The following is an 18516-nucleotide window of genomic DNA, read 5'->3' as shown; positions in this document are numbered from 1 at the left end:
ACTTGCATGGTCCTCATTTATTTCTGCCCTGTGTTGTTTCTCTTCATTGTTACAGCGACACCTCACCTCTGCTTTCCGCAATCGCATTTGCATGCTGATTTGACACGGGTAAATCTCTTCAAGCCCAAATATCAGCACAGTAATATTGAAAAAAAAAAGAATACATAATTATAACATAATATAGTATTGTGGATTTATTTCGAAAAGAGGAAGAGGAGGACAATTGACATGTTCAAGGATATGGGGAATGGACATTCCATATAATGATTGGAGTGACTTGAGAGAGAGCTGATACAGTCTTACTAAACTTGACACTTGGGCTACATCCACATAGAGCTGCATTTTTCCCTGTTCAATCTCTCCTCTCAGTGCGTCCAGACGCATCTACTGAAAATGACCCTAAAAGACATACAGTAGTAGATCTATTCCTTCTGCAACCCGATCTCAAATATGAACAAGTCCAGCAACTGAAAATGTTGGATTTGTGTGGATTAAAGGCAGAGCTTGTGCGGCTATGACCTCCATCACTTTGTAACTTTTTATTTATTTATTGAGTTTTCTATTTATTGTATTTATTTAAGCTCTTCCCACTTTTCATTTCGTAATGAGAAAATTATTGTCACACTTCTCTTTTATTTAATTTTTTTGTCTTGTATCAAAACACTGCCTAATTTCTGTTACTTAATTTGATTAATTAATTTCCCCGTCGAGTAGAGGACAGCTGGAATTTAGAAGACGTATTGCTGTTGGTAGTGATAAAGACACAGAGAGAGCAAGTAGTCAAGGAACCAGATGTGTAATGAGTCAAGTGTCTCCGGAGTTATTTGCCTTTGTTAGTCATTATTTGCAGGGCGCATGCCATGATTATTTTTAAGTGCTCTCCTTCTTGTCATTTTTTTTTTTTAATCCTGTTAGATAACCAGATACTCTCACCCATCCTTCGCTGCCCTCAGCCCACTCAGCAAACTAGTCAGTTTCTAGCGGAACCAGAAAAAGGGGCAGAAATGTGCCGGAAATGAGAAATAACCATGAGAAAGTGAGAAGTGGAAAATATGACAAATGTGAGATAATAGTGGCCTGTGCTACCAACGTGTGATGAGAATGGACACCAGGTGGACCAGCCAAATCTAGCCAGCCAACAGATGGAGGCGGAGCTGAGGAAGATATGAGACCGGAAAGTGTTGATGTTACAGACCATTTTAGCAGTGAGCCATTCTGGACTTACTGGGTCTGACAAACTAAATCTGATGATTTGCTTCATACATAAATCTGTTTTGAGCACATGTACACATTTATTGTTTAGTGTAGCTTAAGTATCATTCGTGGTATAATTTTTTTCATGAATATGTATAATTAAACGCTGGTACACATTTTTCAAAAGTCAATCATCGACACTGGACTACATTGGACCCCTCCACATGGAGGAAACAGTAACTAGGAAACTGGAAATAGTAGAGGTGGCTCATCGGTGTATGTGTACATGATCATTTGCCACTGTTTTTGAACATCTTATTTGGTTCAGAAAGCTCCATTTTTCTTGATTGTTTGGATTATGCAATTATATGGAAAACTGGTGTTGATGATACCAAGCGAGAGATGAAGCAACATTTAGATTCCATGCTGATCTAATTTTGCTGCTCAGTGCATAAACAGGAGCAATGAAGATTGTAACAAATGAGAACAGTGCCGCACACGAACTGGGTGTTGTCATTGTTTGCCAATTAGCGCAGGTGAGGTAAGCAGCTTTTTTATTTATTTATTTTTTCCCTCCCCAGTTCCCAAGAAGGAAAAAAACGAAATAGGTCATTGAAGTTCTGTTTGACATTCTAAAGCAACAGCACAGACTAATGGCCAGCTATTGTAACATGACTGAATTTCTCTCGATTCTAGTCAAATAACTGTGGAATTATGTAATGTGTGTGATAGATGGTCAACAAACAGTATCGCAACACTACCCTTCTCTGTGAGTGTGACAATCTAATTGTCTGCCGACAAGAGTTTTTTTCTTTTTTGTATCTCTTCCGATTGTTTCAGGAATTTGTTTTTAACAAAGCGATGTAGGGAGCACCAAAGGGGGATTTGTGTGACCCAAAAATGCCCCATCTTGGTTCCAACCCCATAAATCAAATGGGGTATTAAGAATCCCCCGACTCCTCCTTTCTCTGTTCTCACAGCTGATAAATTGATCCCAGCTCAGCTAATAAGCAGGGGGCAAACGGCAGCCCCAAACTTTAGTCAGATTTACGTTGCGTCATATGGATTTATAGCAGGGTAAATGTGCGAGTGCCGTGCAACAAAATCTATTTACTTTATTTGTCTCCCCAGTACTCATGTGATTTGAGAGAAGGGTGCTCCTTTGGTGGACTAACGTGGGAGTGGGAGCCTTGCCCAAGTCATGCATCAGAGGGAAAGAAATGGAATATCTGTCACAAAAGCGACAAATGTACTGGAATTAGCTTACAGTGATTGATGAATGTGTGCCTCCAATTGCAAAGAGTCTCAGCCCATGTGAATATGACTCAGGGTGAATTGGATAGAGCTGTAAATGGATCTGACTTTCCCCGCCTCCTGCCTGTTGCGAACAGATGAAAATCAACCTGACGGACATTTAAACATACTTACGTCCCAAACGTAGGGATGAGGGGACGGCAACTTCGGGGCAATCTAGCAGCTTCCTGCTCTTGCCAGACATGATAAAAACCCTTCTCTGGCAACTCAACCGGTCATGGTAATGACTCAAGGTGATAGGCTGACACTGAAATCGCTCTTTTAGGAAGATGATCAATTGCTGGTTTTTCACAACCTGACTGCAGAAAAGGTGCCGGCTAGAATTTCTGAAGAAAGACAGGTGGAGATTTTCTTGCGCACCGCCGACCGACCGTCTCTTTCCTCAATTTGAGCATTTTCATCCGTGCTCACTGCGCCTTCATGTTTCAGTCTCATCTCCCCTGCGCCTGCACCCACAGCTCTCACTTTTCATGTCTCTCCTTCCTGTCTCTTTCTGTCTGTTGTGCGTTATTTCCCATCTGTTTTGTGCTGACAGCATGGCGATGCTGTTGTGTTGATGAGACAATCAACTCCGAGCCTGCTGTACAGATTAGGTCTGGTTTAAAAGAGGGGATCTTGTGCACAAATGTGGCACAATGCTTACAGTGCAAGAGGAGAACACCATGTGAATTCACCAAAAAACATCTTATGCTCTGAGCTAATATAGTGTAACGTTAGTTAACATCTCAAAGAAGCAACAAATCGTATGCAGCTTTTGTCTTCTGCATTGGTGAGTAGGATCATGAGGATCAAAGGAAATGATGAGACTATAATGGATACAGCGACTGTATTTAATGTTCATATTTATTTATTTATTTACTTATTTCTAACATGACGACGTTCCAGCCTCTGTCATCAAATTCTCTGTTTTAATTCATTCACTGTTATGCCATTTGAGATTCACCTTTAATTTTGATTTTAAAACATGTGCAATATGAAAAAAAGTATGATAAAATAAATTTAAGATTAGTCCAGCAATGAAATAACATCATCATGGCTAAAATGTTTTGAATTATGGCTTTTATTTCAGTCTGCACAATTTTTTCCAACAGTACAAAATGCTCTTTTTCGGTTAAGACGAGAGGTCCTGATTGATAAGAGAGGTTTCTCACTGCAAATGTCAAAATTCAATTAACCACCGTCCTCCCCTACAAAATGTATCACTAAACTGATTTGTGCGTGACAGTTATGCTACCTTGTGTAACTGCCATAACTGTGAGAAGAGCCTTGCATCGCCACCCAAATGTTCATTTTTAGACTGCTTGTTTGGGAACAGCGTGGAAGAGCTGACGTGCTGAGCACAGAGTTTTTGACACAATGGTGTCAAACTTGAGACTGTGATGTTCAGCTCGCATAAGTGAGAAGCATCATCGCACCTGCTTGAAAGGCTGCAACACAAACAGGCGGATACACGTCTCTGAGCTCTAAGTGCTACCGAGAGCTGCTAATTGAAACAGCAACACATTTAATATAGGGAAGATTTCATGTGATCCCTGGAAGGAGATGAGAATAGCAATAGAAACACTGGATAGACTTTTGGGAAAAGCTGGTGGACACAGTTCAATTGAAAATAATTTGACAAAACCATCTCTATGAAACAAAATTAATGTGGAAAGATGCAGATGAATTTTCTCCGGTTGCTTATCTTGATCATTTTTCTGAGCTTCATTTGATTAAAGAATGCCAGTTAATGGTCACGCCATATGCTGTTACCTTCAGATCGGAAGTGAGGAGGCCTCCGCGTTTAGCCTCTGCTTCTCTACCAAGAAACAGATTAGGGCTTTGGCATCTTTCATGTCTGTGACTGAGAGGTTTTCAGGCACGTTCCCTGTCTTTGCCGTCTTTAAGCTCCTCATCGGCATAAAAAGCTACGCATGCACACACACTTTGCACCCACTTGACTGGTGTTTAGGAGAGAGGAATATGTGATACGTACCTGCACTTTAACATTCTGCTGGTTTATGGAGTTGAGGCGGCATGTCTCTGTTGGTTACTGTTCAGGGGAAGGTCATAAGTAGACGATTTATGTCTCAACTGCAGCACAGAATGCTAATGCCGCTGTCTGAAAGAAGTGCCTGGTGGAAGTATCAAATCTGAAGGTGCCTGTCCTGATATACCAAAGACCGGCCAGCTGATAATGCATGAGTACTTACACACGACTTCATTGTTGATGTTTCAGTCACAATGAGTAACATTCTGTAATTATTATCTTTGTCCACTATTGCTACAAGCAAATTGGATAATGGCTTTGTCCACGTTATTTTTGGTAGTTTTTCTAATTTCGCCTGCAGTGTCTTAAAGTTGATTTATATTAAAAAAAAGCGTATGTAACATATATGACATATAAAGCATACATGACATAACAACAACATGAGCAGACTAAAATGTAATTACAATTACTCCTCAACATTTGAATGTAGATGAAGACGGATTATTGTCAGAAACAAAGTGCAGTCTGGTCAATGAGTGTGGCCCGCAAAATTCAATAAAATATGTTAAATTTTCCTTTTAATCTATTATTATTAATATTGTCTTCACAAGGTTAGTGGCTTATTGTGAAGAATTGGACTAAAAAATTCAGTTTGGTTAACAGGTACTGAACATTTGCATGCATTTGATCTTTGTAATGTCAACGTCCCAAGAAAAAAGTTGCCTAAATACTGTATGATGTCTCATGAGAAAATAACTATGCTTGCTGGGGTGTCATTCAAAGGTTATGGCAAAAACTGACCTCAGTCATATTCTTCCTTTCTTCAGGGAAATTCCAAGGAGTCTGCGTCTTTCATCTTCAGGTCTGAATCAGCAACTGCAACACACGTTCTACAAACAGGTGAGACGTACACTGACCAACAATTCCATGAATGTCACTTCGTAACTGATGGAGTAGCTATAACACCACACAGTATGAATAATCTCCGCTCTCCTGGACGGAGGGAATTGGTGCTGTATATCGGTTGATTTCTGTTGCACTGCTTACGAACACAAGCTGTGCAAGAGGATTTTTCATCGTACGGTATATGGCGCCATCTTCTGTATATGAGCAGAACTACAGTCACAGTGCGCATGGCAATTGACTGCACGCATGTTTCATCATATTTTCAAGTAACGAGATAACGAGACTGTAAACTCGTGTTTATTTTACATGCATCCTTTTTATTTGATTCAGTTCACTTCTAAATTATTTTGAACAGAGTAGCACTTGTGATCTGCCCCATGTATTGAAACAGAGGATGAGGGTTATTTGACAAGGTTTTCTATTTCCTCCACTAGAACTCGCACTGTAGCCTCCGAGTTCTAGTGTATCGGCTGCATATGCTTCAACATTTCCAAATGTTATTGTTAGTCTACAAACTGATATTTGGAAGTGCCCACTTATTTGACAGTAATTGTGCTTGCTCAACAGAAAATGGAACAAAACATGCCCGAGGTTCAGCAATTATTTTCCCAATGTTTTCTTTCGGGAGGTTGCCAGTAAAGTTCATCTCTTTCACACAGAAAAGTAACTGGATATCAGTGTCGCTCTCACATGGCTGAGCAGGTTGCATTTCCCCAAAGGGTCAGCGGGTGCAGCGGTAATTGGAGCTAGCATTTGTGTTGTTGTGTGTCCCCTGGGCAGAGGTCAGGATCCACCACAACTTCCCTCAGCACGACTGTAGGATTCTGAGTGAACTTATCAAATTCACAGAAATGGATAAGTTTACAGCAAACTTTCTTGAAAAGCAATTGTTTTTTTTAAGAATTGTTGTTGGAGTGTTGTTCATGCACAAACTTGGAAGATATATGTACTTGAATGTATAGTATGTATTTAAAACATGACCTCGTCGAGTCATTTTCACTGCTGACATAAAAGTTATTAAGCTAAAAATGCTTAAAGTGTTTCCATTATTTTGTCCTACCCCTGTAGTTGTATAGAACAGAGAGTGCCATCTTGTTGGGCTCTGAAAATGAGGGCTGTTTCACGAAGCTTCATCAGCCCACTGCCAATTCTGAATGCGCGTCAAAGTCATTTTCTTCAGATTATTATTCGTTAAAAGTCTTGTGCATTCACCTTGTTTATTCAAGTCTTTTGCAGATAAGAGTCGCTGGTGCTTGCACAGATTCATCTTAAAATGTCACCATTTAATCCAAGCCTTAACTTTCAAATATATCTTTGATTCACAAAAATGGGATGGCAGAGACTTCAGTCTCATATGATCAAATCACGTGACAGACAGCAGGGGGCGTTGCAGCTCCGTCAGCTTACTGTTCTGGAGGATTTAGAAACGCTGCTTTGGAATGAATTGCAGATTCACTCCTGAGAAAGTTTTTGTGCAATAACAAAAACTTGTTATCCAAACCCTCGCTCAATCAATTACACATTGGATAAATATTAATTCAAAGTTCTGACTGAAATCAGTGAAACAGCAACAGAAAAGAGCACGAGTCAACAATGTTGTTTGTTCTATTTTTATCTGTGTTTTAATCCTGCAACTTTTACAATATCACTCAACGATCAAATTTCATCCTCTGGTTCATGTGAGTTGACAATACAACAAAAATGTGAAATGCAAACATATACATCCAATGGATTTTCTGTCACAAAAAGCCCATCCAAGAGTCGTTTCATTCATTTGAAGCATTGTGTAACACTTATGAACAATTATATTCAGTCTATATCCATTCTCATGCATCATGTCCTTTTTTTCCTCACTCTCCAGTTTAGCTAAAGCGGGATCTTTCACATGGTGTGTCGGTGAGGTGTGCAACATGTTGGTACCTCCTTGAACCAGGAAGGTAGCATGGCATTTCTGTAAGTGATTTCATCAATAATTCCTATGTATGTCCTTTCATTAAAAAAAGATGTGTGCATGCATACATGGTGATGAGTGATGGGATGGTTCTAAAATATGTTACATATGAAGCAGTTTATGACCAGGATTAAAGAGTCACAGACATAGCTTAATTTACAGATGTGTCAAAGGTGCAGGAAAATGGACTCAAACAGAAGGTCAAGGTCAAACAGGTCTTTATTCCAGGCAAGGTGATCAATCCAGACTGGTAAAAGTAACTGAGGGGTAGGCAAAAATAAAAAATAAAACTTTCAACAGGCAGGGTTACAGCAATCACAGGTCACTCATACTTTCACTGGGATTAGACGAACTGGCACTAGACAAAAGAATCACTGAAACAACACACACAACGGGGAAGTTCAGCAGCTGATCAGTGGCGAGCTGCTGATTGCACAGGTGGATGAGACTTGACAGGAAGGTCAAGCAGGAACAAAGCACAAGTGCAACTCCACAAAATAAAACGGGTGACAGAAAGAATACACAGAATAAGAAATAAACATGCCAAACTAAACATGAGGAATAAGGTCTTGTTGACGCGGTGATGACGATGTGATGCAGGTAAACAAGCGCTTCAGCTTCAGTTTAAGAGGAATTATGCTGAACTGTTCTTGATGATATTTTATCATGTCAGTGAGCTTGTATTGTAAGCCTGTTCTCCCCAAAGATGTAGAGCGTCATGGGAAATAGTGAAGAAACCTAAGGCTCAAGTGGTCACCTTTTGACTAGAAAGTTCACCTTAAGTGGGCTGTGAAACCAACAGCCCACCCACGGATTTCAAACGTAAACAGAAACATCAATGTGGCCAAGAGAAACAGCAGTGTTTCTCGCTCAGAAAAGAGTAAGTCCCTCTGTTAAGTGACGCTCATAAATGCCCCAAGAGGTAGAGGCATTTATTTATTCATAAATTACGTTTAATGTTAGAAGTTTCATGTTTCACGGCCAGGATACTTTTGATGTCCCATATCTCAATCACGTTAATGATTGAAATGATCCACCATGCAGGAACCTAGACTGAGCCGGAACATCAGGGGCATAGAGTTAAATGTTGTTTTTGTCAATTGTGGTGTATTGCACCTCAATATACATTTTACTTTCTAACAAGATCAGAAGATTACCTTCATCCCAAGTCTCTGGTGCGTTTAGTATGTTAGTGTCCCAACCTGCATCGCCTTTGCACTTTATAGGAGAGATTGTGCCTCACAGCTGTGCTACCTCAACGTACGTCAACATCAGGATACATTGTGAAACAGGCGTAGGACGTGCGTACAGACAGCAGTGTGCTTACCAACACACAGTGTTGCAAATGAGGCCTGTGGTCCTGGGGTCCAAATCAAGTTTTTCGTGATTAAGACTACTGAAGAAAGTAGGAATCAGAGATTAAGCTCCATAGGAGATCATCAAGAAATATAACCAGATATCGCTGCGAGAAGCAAACCCAGGTCTGATCAACTTGCACTGTCTTGGGGTGAGGGTGTATTGTGGTTACTGGACGAAACACCATGTGACCCTGATAATATGTGGTACTGGAACAAGCAAACACCTGTCAGTACGCTTCCTCACTAGCCTGTGCACTTCCTATCTAGTAACAAATTCCCGTTCAAGTATTGAGGCATGTTTTACACCATACAGTTGTATGCAAAAGTTTGGGCACCCCTGATCATTTTCAAGATTTTCCTTTATAAATCATTGGTTGTTTGGATCAGCAATTTCAGTTAAATATATCATATAGCAGACAAACACAGTGATATTTGAGAAGTGAAATGAAGTTTACAAGATTTACAGAAAGTGTGCAATAATTACTTAAACAAAAGTAAGCAGGTGCATAAGTTTGGGCACCCCAACAGAAAAATGACATCAATATTTAGTAGATCCTCCTTTTGCAGAAATAACAGCCTCTAAACGCTTCCCGTAGTACTATTCAGGTCTGGGGACTGAGATGGCCATTCCAGAACGTTGTACTTGTTCCTCTGCATGAATGCCTTCGTAGAATTGGAGCAGTGTTTAGGGTCGTTGTCTCGTTGAAGTATCCCCGGCCAGCCCCGGCCCTGTCACTGAGTCTTGAACATTGTTCGTAAGTATCTGCTGATACTGACTGGAATCCATGTGACCTTCAACTTTAACAAGATTGCCAGTAACTGCACTGGCCACACAGCCCTGCAGCATGATGAAACCACCACCAAATTTTACTGTGGGTAGCAAGTGTTCTTCTGCCATGCATACCGCCCCTTGTTATGTCCAAATAACAGCACCTTATTCCAAAATGAAGCTGGCTTGTCCAAATGTGCTTTAGCAGACCTCAAGCGACGCTGTTTGTGGCATGTGCACAGAAAAGGCTTCTGCCGCATTATTCTCCCATACAGCATCTCCTTTGTGCAAAGTGCGCTGAATAGTTGGATGATGCACAGTGACACCATCTGTTGCAAGATCATGTTGTAGGTCTTTGGAGCTGGTCTGTGGGTTGAGTTTGACTGTTCTCACCATCCTTGGCCTCTGCTTATCCGAGATTTTTCTTGGCCTGCCATTCCAGGCCTTAACTAGAACTGTGCCTGTGGTCTTCCAGTTCCTCACTATGTTTCTCACGGTGGAAACTGACAGCTGAAATCTCGGAGCTAGCTTTTTGTATCCTTCCCCTAAACCATGATGTTGAACAGTCTTTGTTTTCAGGTCATTTGACAGTTGTTTTGAGGCTCCCATGTTGCCACTCTTCAGAGAAAATGCAAAGAGGAGAACAACTTGCAACTGGCCACCTTAAATACCCGTTCTCATGATTGGCTTCGCCTGTGTATGTAAGTCAAGGCTCACTGAGCTCACCAAACAAATTTTGTGTTCCAATAATGAGTGCTAAAGGTATTCAAATCAATAAAATAACAAGGGTGCCCAAACTTATGCACCTGCTTACTTTTGTTTAAGTCATTATTGCACACTTTCTGTAAATCCTATAAACTTCATTTCACTTCTCAAATATCACTGTGTTTGCCTGCTATATGATATATTTAACTGAAATTGCTGATTCAAACAACCAATGATTTATAAAGGAAAATCTTGAAAATGATCAGGGGTGCCCAAACATTTGCATACAACTATATTATGAGGGAGGAAGACATCATTATACCGTGACTGCGCTCCTCAACTTAGTCGGAAGTCTGACATGACATAGTTTCGACGCCACTTCTGTCACACCAAGTTATGTGTTGAAATGCATCATTTAGTGCCTTACAGAGTTGTGCTTTAACTGATGGACAGTTTAGTTGAAGAGGCACTAAATTATTTTGTTATTCATACTTTGATCATTTGAAAGTGCAGTGACCATTTTTGTAGTCCTTGTCACTCATGAAATGTAAGTGAAATTTAAGTTTGATTAAATGGCTTCCTGCCAGCATCAAAATAGATCTACCTTAGCGCCATTCTGCTATATTCTGCACACTGGGAATAACTGTGGTTATGCGAGCACCACAAACTACTCTGATCCTGGAGCTTTCAAATTATTCTCCATGCCCATACTCAATATCAGCACATTTGCGTGCATAAGCGCCAAAAAGACAAGCCAACAGTTTGGTTTTGTTGCAGTTTCCCTCTTCATCCTGAGCCCCAAATTTTCTCACTCTCTTCATTAATTTATAAGCAGTATTGAAGGCTACTGAGCTACATACTAAAGAGCACCACTGTGTAAAATATGCACAGTGGACACAACCAAACCTGGTGATGGGCTGTTGAGCTTTCATGAAGCATTGAAACAGTTCCTCAATTTTATAGAAGGTGGCACTGTTGCTTAAAAATGAATGAAAATATTTAGATCAGCCATCTATAACAGGCTCTGTAAATGAGGACACTATTTTGTAAAGCTTCACCTGGCCGACGCTACTGTAAACACTAAAAAAGAAAACACAATTGCCGTTGTCTTGAGTCTTTGCCTTAGTTATTAAAAGTATCACACAGGTTAGTCTCCGAATTGAGCAGATAAACTGAAGATGAATCAAAGGTTTTGATGAGTTAGGAAGCCCTCATAAAACAGTTCCCTCATTATCCACCAGTTGGCACTTTCTGCTCTAAAATGTTTGGCTTCAAATGAATATTATCATGAAAACATTGTTAGACCACGAGCAGCACCCTATGAACTGTGATATCAGGACACTGTTTCATAAAGCCTCCTCAGCCCATCACTCATCAAAGGTGATGTTTCATTTCATACACTTTCGCCATGTTTCGAAACTACATGTATTGTCGTCCACAGGCCTTTATGAGTCTATTAGTCCTCATTTTATGTTCGACTGTGCTGCATGCATGCAGAGCCATCTTCTTTTCCTTATTTCGGCCTCGCTCACATCAGAAGCACAGCCCAGACAAACGCTTCACTTGTGTGACTGAATAAATTACGTGGTCTGGGTGAGGAAGCCACACTGGCAGGATGTGGTCTGTGTGTGTCTTAGTGATTAGCTTCTCTCTAGTAATATATGTAAAAATTATCTGTTCACTAGTCACAATGCAGTAAATATTTGAGATGTCAGCGTATTTACTGACTCACTGTAATAGTCACATTTACAATAATGTTATGTCAGAGCATAAGCTTAGCTTGGTTTGTAATTAATATAAATCAACAACATATTTTGTTGCTTTAAAATATGATTCTAATTAAATAAGCTGATCCAATATCAATTCAATTGTCGTCTTTGCAATGCAATTTGATCATATTTCAAATTAATTTATGGTGGTAAATATGGTGCAGACGTGCAAGGAAGACTTGTAGGGTGTTTTTGTAAAATGTAGCATGATTTAATACATTGGCTCTTTTTTGCTAAAAAAAAAAAAAAAATAAGTGAATGCACACTCTGCCCAGTGAAATCACCTTTAATTTGCATAAGATAATCATGTAAGTCAGCAGAGCGAGACGCCAGTGTCTAAAAACCTGATTGTAGCCAAAGAGAATAAAAGACCATCAAAATAGGCATCTAAATGAGAAAAAGCGTGGGAAGTGATGTGGCCAATACAGGGTGGGACAGGTTGGCTCTCCTTGTGATTAGCAGGAGGGGGAAAAAAGTATAATCCTCGGCGTGCTGACATGCTGCTTTAGGAAAGCACCGACTGAAAAAGACAGATACGCTTCAGAAAATGGATTGAATTTTGTGTTAGATTGTAGCCGTGGGCTACTGGTCACAATCTCATTAATGCTACAATCACAAAGAAAAGAGAAAAAAAAGATTGTGGATGATAACTGGAAGAGATCACAGTCTGACTTGACTCAACAATGTTTTCTTGTAAAAAAAAAGAAAAAAAAAAAATATATATATATATAAGGAGGGGCGGTTTTGATAGTGCTCAGAAGTCATGTAGTTGTTCAACATGATATTCCTTTAACCTTATGAATTAAAAACCAAGCGGTTGCTCTTTGTCAAAATATAACTGCAAATTAAACAACGTTCATATTTTCAAATGTCACAAAACACAATCAGTGTGGTCATGTGCCATGCAGAAGAAGCTAAAATATAAGAAACAATATGAAAAAGTTAAACACATGGGTGGAAGCATACTACCTGTCGTTCAGTAGTTCAACCATATAGTTATATATTGTTGATAAGATGCTTAAGGAGTGTATCTGTGATTCTGTAGCATCTGCCTGACATGATGCACACATGAACACGGCCACACGCACAAATCTGATTAATGCTAATCTTAAAAAGCTCATTACAAGTCATTTAAAAATCGCTTAGAAATGTCTTGGGAAAAATTCGGCCCGAGGGATGACCGAGAATTCGTCGTTGAATCATGCATGCGCATGCAGCCGCTAGGTGGCAGCGTATGACATGCTTTAAAATGACTGAAGCCCTGGTTCTGATTCTTAAAGAGAATCACCGCAGGAGAGATGTGACGCAGTTTCTCACATATAAGGCATTTTTATACGTTGATTTCATAGTGCAGATCACTGAGTAAAAAATTGCTACGATTTTTCCTCTGTGTTTATTCTTTAAAGTTAAAAAAAAGTGTATCAACATTATTCATCTCAATAATAGTGATAGTATACTGGTAGTAGTAAAGTGGTATAATAGATAAACTCCCCAAAATTAATCTGAAATAGAAACCACCTTACATTCATCGTGAATTAAATCCTCTTAATTTACTTCTCACAGAGTGCAGGACGCTCCAGTAGGGAGCAGTATGTTAACACGGATGGTTGCTACCACCATTCTTTTGTTCTCTGAATGCCAACATACCGGTGACAAAATGTACCTTGATGTAGTTTTAATGTGTGCAGCTCACACGGTCACATACGAATGGTATCGCCACCCACAGGTGACGCGCGCGCGCACACACACACACACACCTGACATGATGCAGGCACAGGCACACACATCTTTGCCATCTGTGTGTGCAGCGGCCTGAGTCTGGAACACTGCGAGCAGTTGGAAGCAGGACAATGAAAGCAAAAATGTCTCTGGGCTCTCCGCTCCACAATCCCACTTCCACTCTCCTGGCTCCTGCTGTGCTGTTGTCTATCAAATGGTCTCACGACATCACGCCGCAAGCTGCCTGGCTCTACATCGCACGCCTGCACACCAATATGCCGGCAGGCCTCTGCTGCTCTCTTGTTGCATCTTTGCACCTGAGCGAGGAGAATATATCCACGTCTAAACACTCTGAATTCCAAACGTTTGTCTTAACTGATTATTATAAACGGAAGATAAAAATGGTTCTATATGTTTCTATTTTATAAATAATCATTAATAATAATGTATTATTATTATACTTGGATCTTTGCACATTGTCTGTGCCTCTGAAAAGGGAATTTAATCTTGTAATTGTAAATGACTTTCTACAACTGCCACCACTAGCACTGCTATCATTCATACACCCAGCTAATTAATTGTGCATTATTGTACATCAAAAACCAAATCACAAATTTTTGAATTTACTGTCTGATCAAATGCTACTGTGGTGTTGTTGTGAGAACGACACAAATCTCTATCGACTGCGACCTGGAATTATTCATTGTGACATTTCCTGTTCCCAGTATATCTGAAATCCACATGAATCCACTTCCTCCACATTTACCACTCAGTTCAGTCCAAGAACGCTGTGGCACTACAAAGAGCTGCCCCGGCTGCTTTAGTAATTTCAACAAAGATTGCGTTTACTCTCGTAGTTTCCATTTAGACGGCAAGTAAAAGTGCTGTCATCAGGCTGCTGTGTTAAGCGCAATGATAAGAAATGGCAGCCATCAGCGGGAGAATCATTACTGTGTGTGCGTGTGTTGGCACATGTATGGTGTGTGTGTGTGTGTGTGTGTGTGTGTGTGTGTGTGTGTGTGTGTGTGTGTGTGTGTGTGTGTGTGTGCGTGCGTGCGTGTGTGCGTATGTGTGTGTGTGTGCGTGCGTGCATGTGTGCGTATGTGTGTGTGTGTGTGCGTGTGTGCGCGTGTGTGTGTGTGTGTGTGTGTGTGCGTGTGTGTGTATGTGCTCATTCACTTTGTAGTCACACTGTCTTAACAAGTGTTGGCAAAATACAACATCTAGAAATTGCTGCGCAAGTTGAGGAAAGCATTGTCGGACCTTGTCACAAAGCACTGTTTAGTGCACAGACACCATTAAAACAAGCAAAGCAAAGAAACAATATAGACTGTCAGTAACATGCCACACAACATACAGAACCTCACACCGATACAAGCTTACACACTGTTTGGGGAGAATTACAAAAAGTAGGAATAAGGTGCAGATATGAGAAGAACTGTGCTTCACCCTGCTCCTATTCAGTCTCCATTAAAATGTAGGGATTATTGGCTGAATTGTGTACAATAAATCAGCAATGAAGTTATGTTGTAAAATCATCATTCATATGTCATATCATTTGCTGTGTATGGCATTGGTAGTGGAGACTGGACTAAACATTCATTCAAAACAGTTAATTACAAAAATCCATAATTTTGCTGCTCACATTTTCATCAATAATTGGGAAATTATTCAGACCAATAAAAAAAGAGGGTAGATAAAGCTTTACTGAGCAGCTAATCTGCTCTGGTGGATGAGGGATCCATTTTAGAATGTGGCCACAACTTGTGTTGTGTGTTTATTGGTTGTAAAATGTGGAAAAAGCATTTTAAAACACATTGTTATTATTATTTTTATTTATTATTATTCTGGAAATTTTGTTTACCGTCGCATCTCATTTGACAAATACGCTGCAATGTATGCAGATTCATAGTTGTTCAGTTGACACTTATTTTCATATTCACCATCTGAACAACTCAATTTTGTTGTGTAATAATGCATTGCATTTCCATTTCATACAAAGGATGAATTGTGGATTTGGAGTTATGCAATTTAACACACTGACAATGATTTAGGTGATATTTCTCTGTTAATTAATAAAATGAAAGGTAATCAAATGAAGAACAAATACCCCAAAATGTGTGCGAATAAGTCTTGCTGCCTTGTCAAAAGTGTGATCTTTTTCAGTAGGCTGGCCTTTGCTGGCATTGCTGTTTTGCAAGAATCATTATTTCATAAGTCTGTTGCAAGACTGGCTTCATGAAGCTTTATTTGTATTTAGTTTCTGTACACAAAGTCAGGAAAAACCGCAATAAACGAAATGGGCTCCGTGGTTCCAGCCAGCCTCATGTTTACCCCACAGCAGCGAGCCACTGCGGCGGCGCCCAGACGAGTAAATCAGCTCTATTGAGGGAGCATAATGCTCATGATTATGACAGCCCATCACATGGGGGTGATAGAGGGGCGCTGAGTTATGGGCTCGGGGAGAGTGCCCAGAACTGAAGAGGCTCACCAAAACACAAGTCCCCAGATGGTGACTAATGTTGTAGCTGGCAGCTCCGCCACTCAAATGGGAGCAAATGAGCTGCAGGAGGAAAGGCAGAAGAGTGACGGGAAGGTCTGCAGCTCTTTTGCTGTTTCAGCCTCTTTGAATAGATGCATCAGCAATAGAACAGAGTGAAGAAATGTTTTTGATGCTGCAACCATGTCCAGTGTTGCGTTGCATGACTTTTTCGAATTACTTCGCTGTGAATTGCATTTTCATTCTCTGTGGCGCCGACCCTCATCCTCCCTTTTCGGGTGAACGAGCCCTCATTGACATTGATTGTCAGCCATGATAATATAATCACCAGTAAAGCCAGACAAGGCAGGATGGGCCCATAGATCAGCGATGCTGACAGCAGAGCGATACACAGGTCATAAACCCTCACCTTCCTTGTTTGACCCCCACATCAATTGGCCTCTTTCAGTATGAATGCAAATATCAATGCAGTGTGGTGACATGTTTATGGTTACCTCTTTATCTTTCTCTACTCCACCGAGTGCTGATAAACCTGTGGGTGATAAAAAGTACTGCATGAGTGATCAACGGTGCAAGCGCAGGCCGCAATGGTATACGAGAGCCTCAGAACGCATCTGTTAATTTTAAAGCTTGATATTGGTGTCGGTTCCCCAATGAAAAGGCTGAGTCAGTCATCCACCAACTACAAAATTACCTTTATATCAGGCATGTGCACAGACATTGGGGGTGCTGGTGGTCTCATCGCAAAATGTATTGTTGCCATTGCTAGGTCAGTACAAGTGGTGAGAGTTTAGAGCTGTCGAGCTCCTTAGCATTCGACTTTGCCATTGCATAGTTGTCCGACTATATCCCAGAGAGAATAAGGTTGGCAATTGTTCCCAGTGTCTTATAAATGTAATGCATTTTACTGAGAGCCAGTTTGAAATATACATACAAACATACAACTTCAGTTAACCACGGCTTAGTCCTGTTCAGGGTTGCGAGGAGTGCTGGAAACTGTCGCAGTGGTCGTTGGGCAAGAGGCAGGAATACACCCTGGACAGATTGGAGAGATCGCCAGTCCATCGCAGCATAAATATAATACTACACTCACTTAACAGGCAATCAACAATAATAATAAAATAATAGATAATTTAAGTGAAGGGGATCACTCAAACACCGTCTGATGATTCACTGCACATGTGGGCCGCAGTGTCGGCTTGCAAGAGCCAGAAATGATTTTCATAAAAACTCAGATAAATACCGTACTGTTAGATATTGAAATGCATTTGAATGGACCTGACAAAAGTCACATTTAACTCTGAAGTTTAACAATGAAAGAGAAAAAATAGGGTTCCAGAGGGGGCACTTGTCTCATGCAGGGAAAAAGGGCTGGTGCCCAAGCAACACTGGGGGTCTATCTGCACAAGCCCATGCTTTTCACAGACTCACAGTCATATGATATGTACAGTAAATCAGCGAAGTTAGATGATGTTACAAAAAGGTGCCTTGTGGTCAGTTCCCACTGATCGATTTTTACAGTCAGAAAATTAATTGGTTTGGGATTTTTTTGTATTTTTTTTAATCTACAGGTTTGAGTTGCACCTGCGTCCTCCACAGAAGTCACTAGTCACTAGTCACTATATGGCCTGGGTTCATAAGTGTTGTGGTTCATTTTCCCCAATGGCAAAGCGCAGTAAAAAACTGGGGAGTCATAATTGCTTGGGGAGGTGGGGGTGAGATGAGCACGGCTAAATATGCTTGACTGCTTCCGAAGCTTCGGTGCTGCGTAATGAAATATGGCTACAGCAGGCTCTGTGTCCTGGGCTCCTTTCTTGTCACATTTCCACTTGCTTTTTTTCCCCCCATTTTATTTTACCCCTCTGCACCTGTGTTCTGCCATTGTTGTCTCATCCTTGTCCTTGCTTCAGAGTCCATCAAAGCATTAGTTGTTATTGTTCTCGTATCTCAGTTGTAATGTCATAATAACCAGGACCAAATCCCGTCTTATTGATTATTCCATGTGACATCCACACTGCATCCACATTAATATTGGTTAATGCGTAGATTTGGAATGCGATCCATCAAGGCACACTGTAAAGTCATTCCTGGGGTCGTTTTGGGTTTTTTTGATTCTGTTGAATACTCACATCAGTGTTTCTCTGATGGCATACACTGTAAAGCATTACTTGGGAGACTACTTACCTTGTCTTAAAGTATTCAACGTAAAAATGTGTGTTCATTTATTTATATCTTTTAAGTTTCCATCCCACAGTTTTTTGCACCAAAACACACATTTTGCTATTACTATTACAACTTTGTTTTATCTTTGTTTTGCTGGGATACAATTGTAAATCAATAGATTTTAGAAACATGACAAATG

At 40.4% G+C, this 18516-nt stretch overlaps 1 protein-coding gene across 34 annotated transcripts in view; it reads left to right on the top strand.

The window, feature by feature from the left end:
- The window catches only part of LOC128755624 (receptor-type tyrosine-protein phosphatase delta-like), a 330651-nt gene that overhangs the window by 107953 nt on the left and 204182 nt on the right, over window positions 1-18516 (top strand). For 33 of the 34 annotated variants that reach the window (XM_053859410.1, XM_053859408.1, XM_053859409.1 and 30 more), the window contains exons 4-5: window positions 5305-5377; window positions 7245-7336. The gene's annotated coding sequence lies outside the window, so the exon portion shown is untranslated. The remainder of the gene's footprint in view (window positions 1-5304; window positions 5378-7244; window positions 7337-18516) is intronic. The other variant, XM_053859413.1, reaches the window with a different exon arrangement.

The sequence above is a fragment of the Synchiropus splendidus genome, chromosome 3 (genome assembly GCF_027744825.2).
Source record: "Synchiropus splendidus isolate RoL2022-P1 chromosome 3, RoL_Sspl_1.0, whole genome shotgun sequence".
Taxonomy (NCBI): Eukaryota; Metazoa; Chordata; class Actinopteri; order Syngnathiformes; family Callionymidae; genus Synchiropus; species Synchiropus splendidus.
The sequence above is the reverse complement of the archived record's forward strand: the minus strand, read 5'-3'. Positions and strand labels throughout refer to the sequence as shown.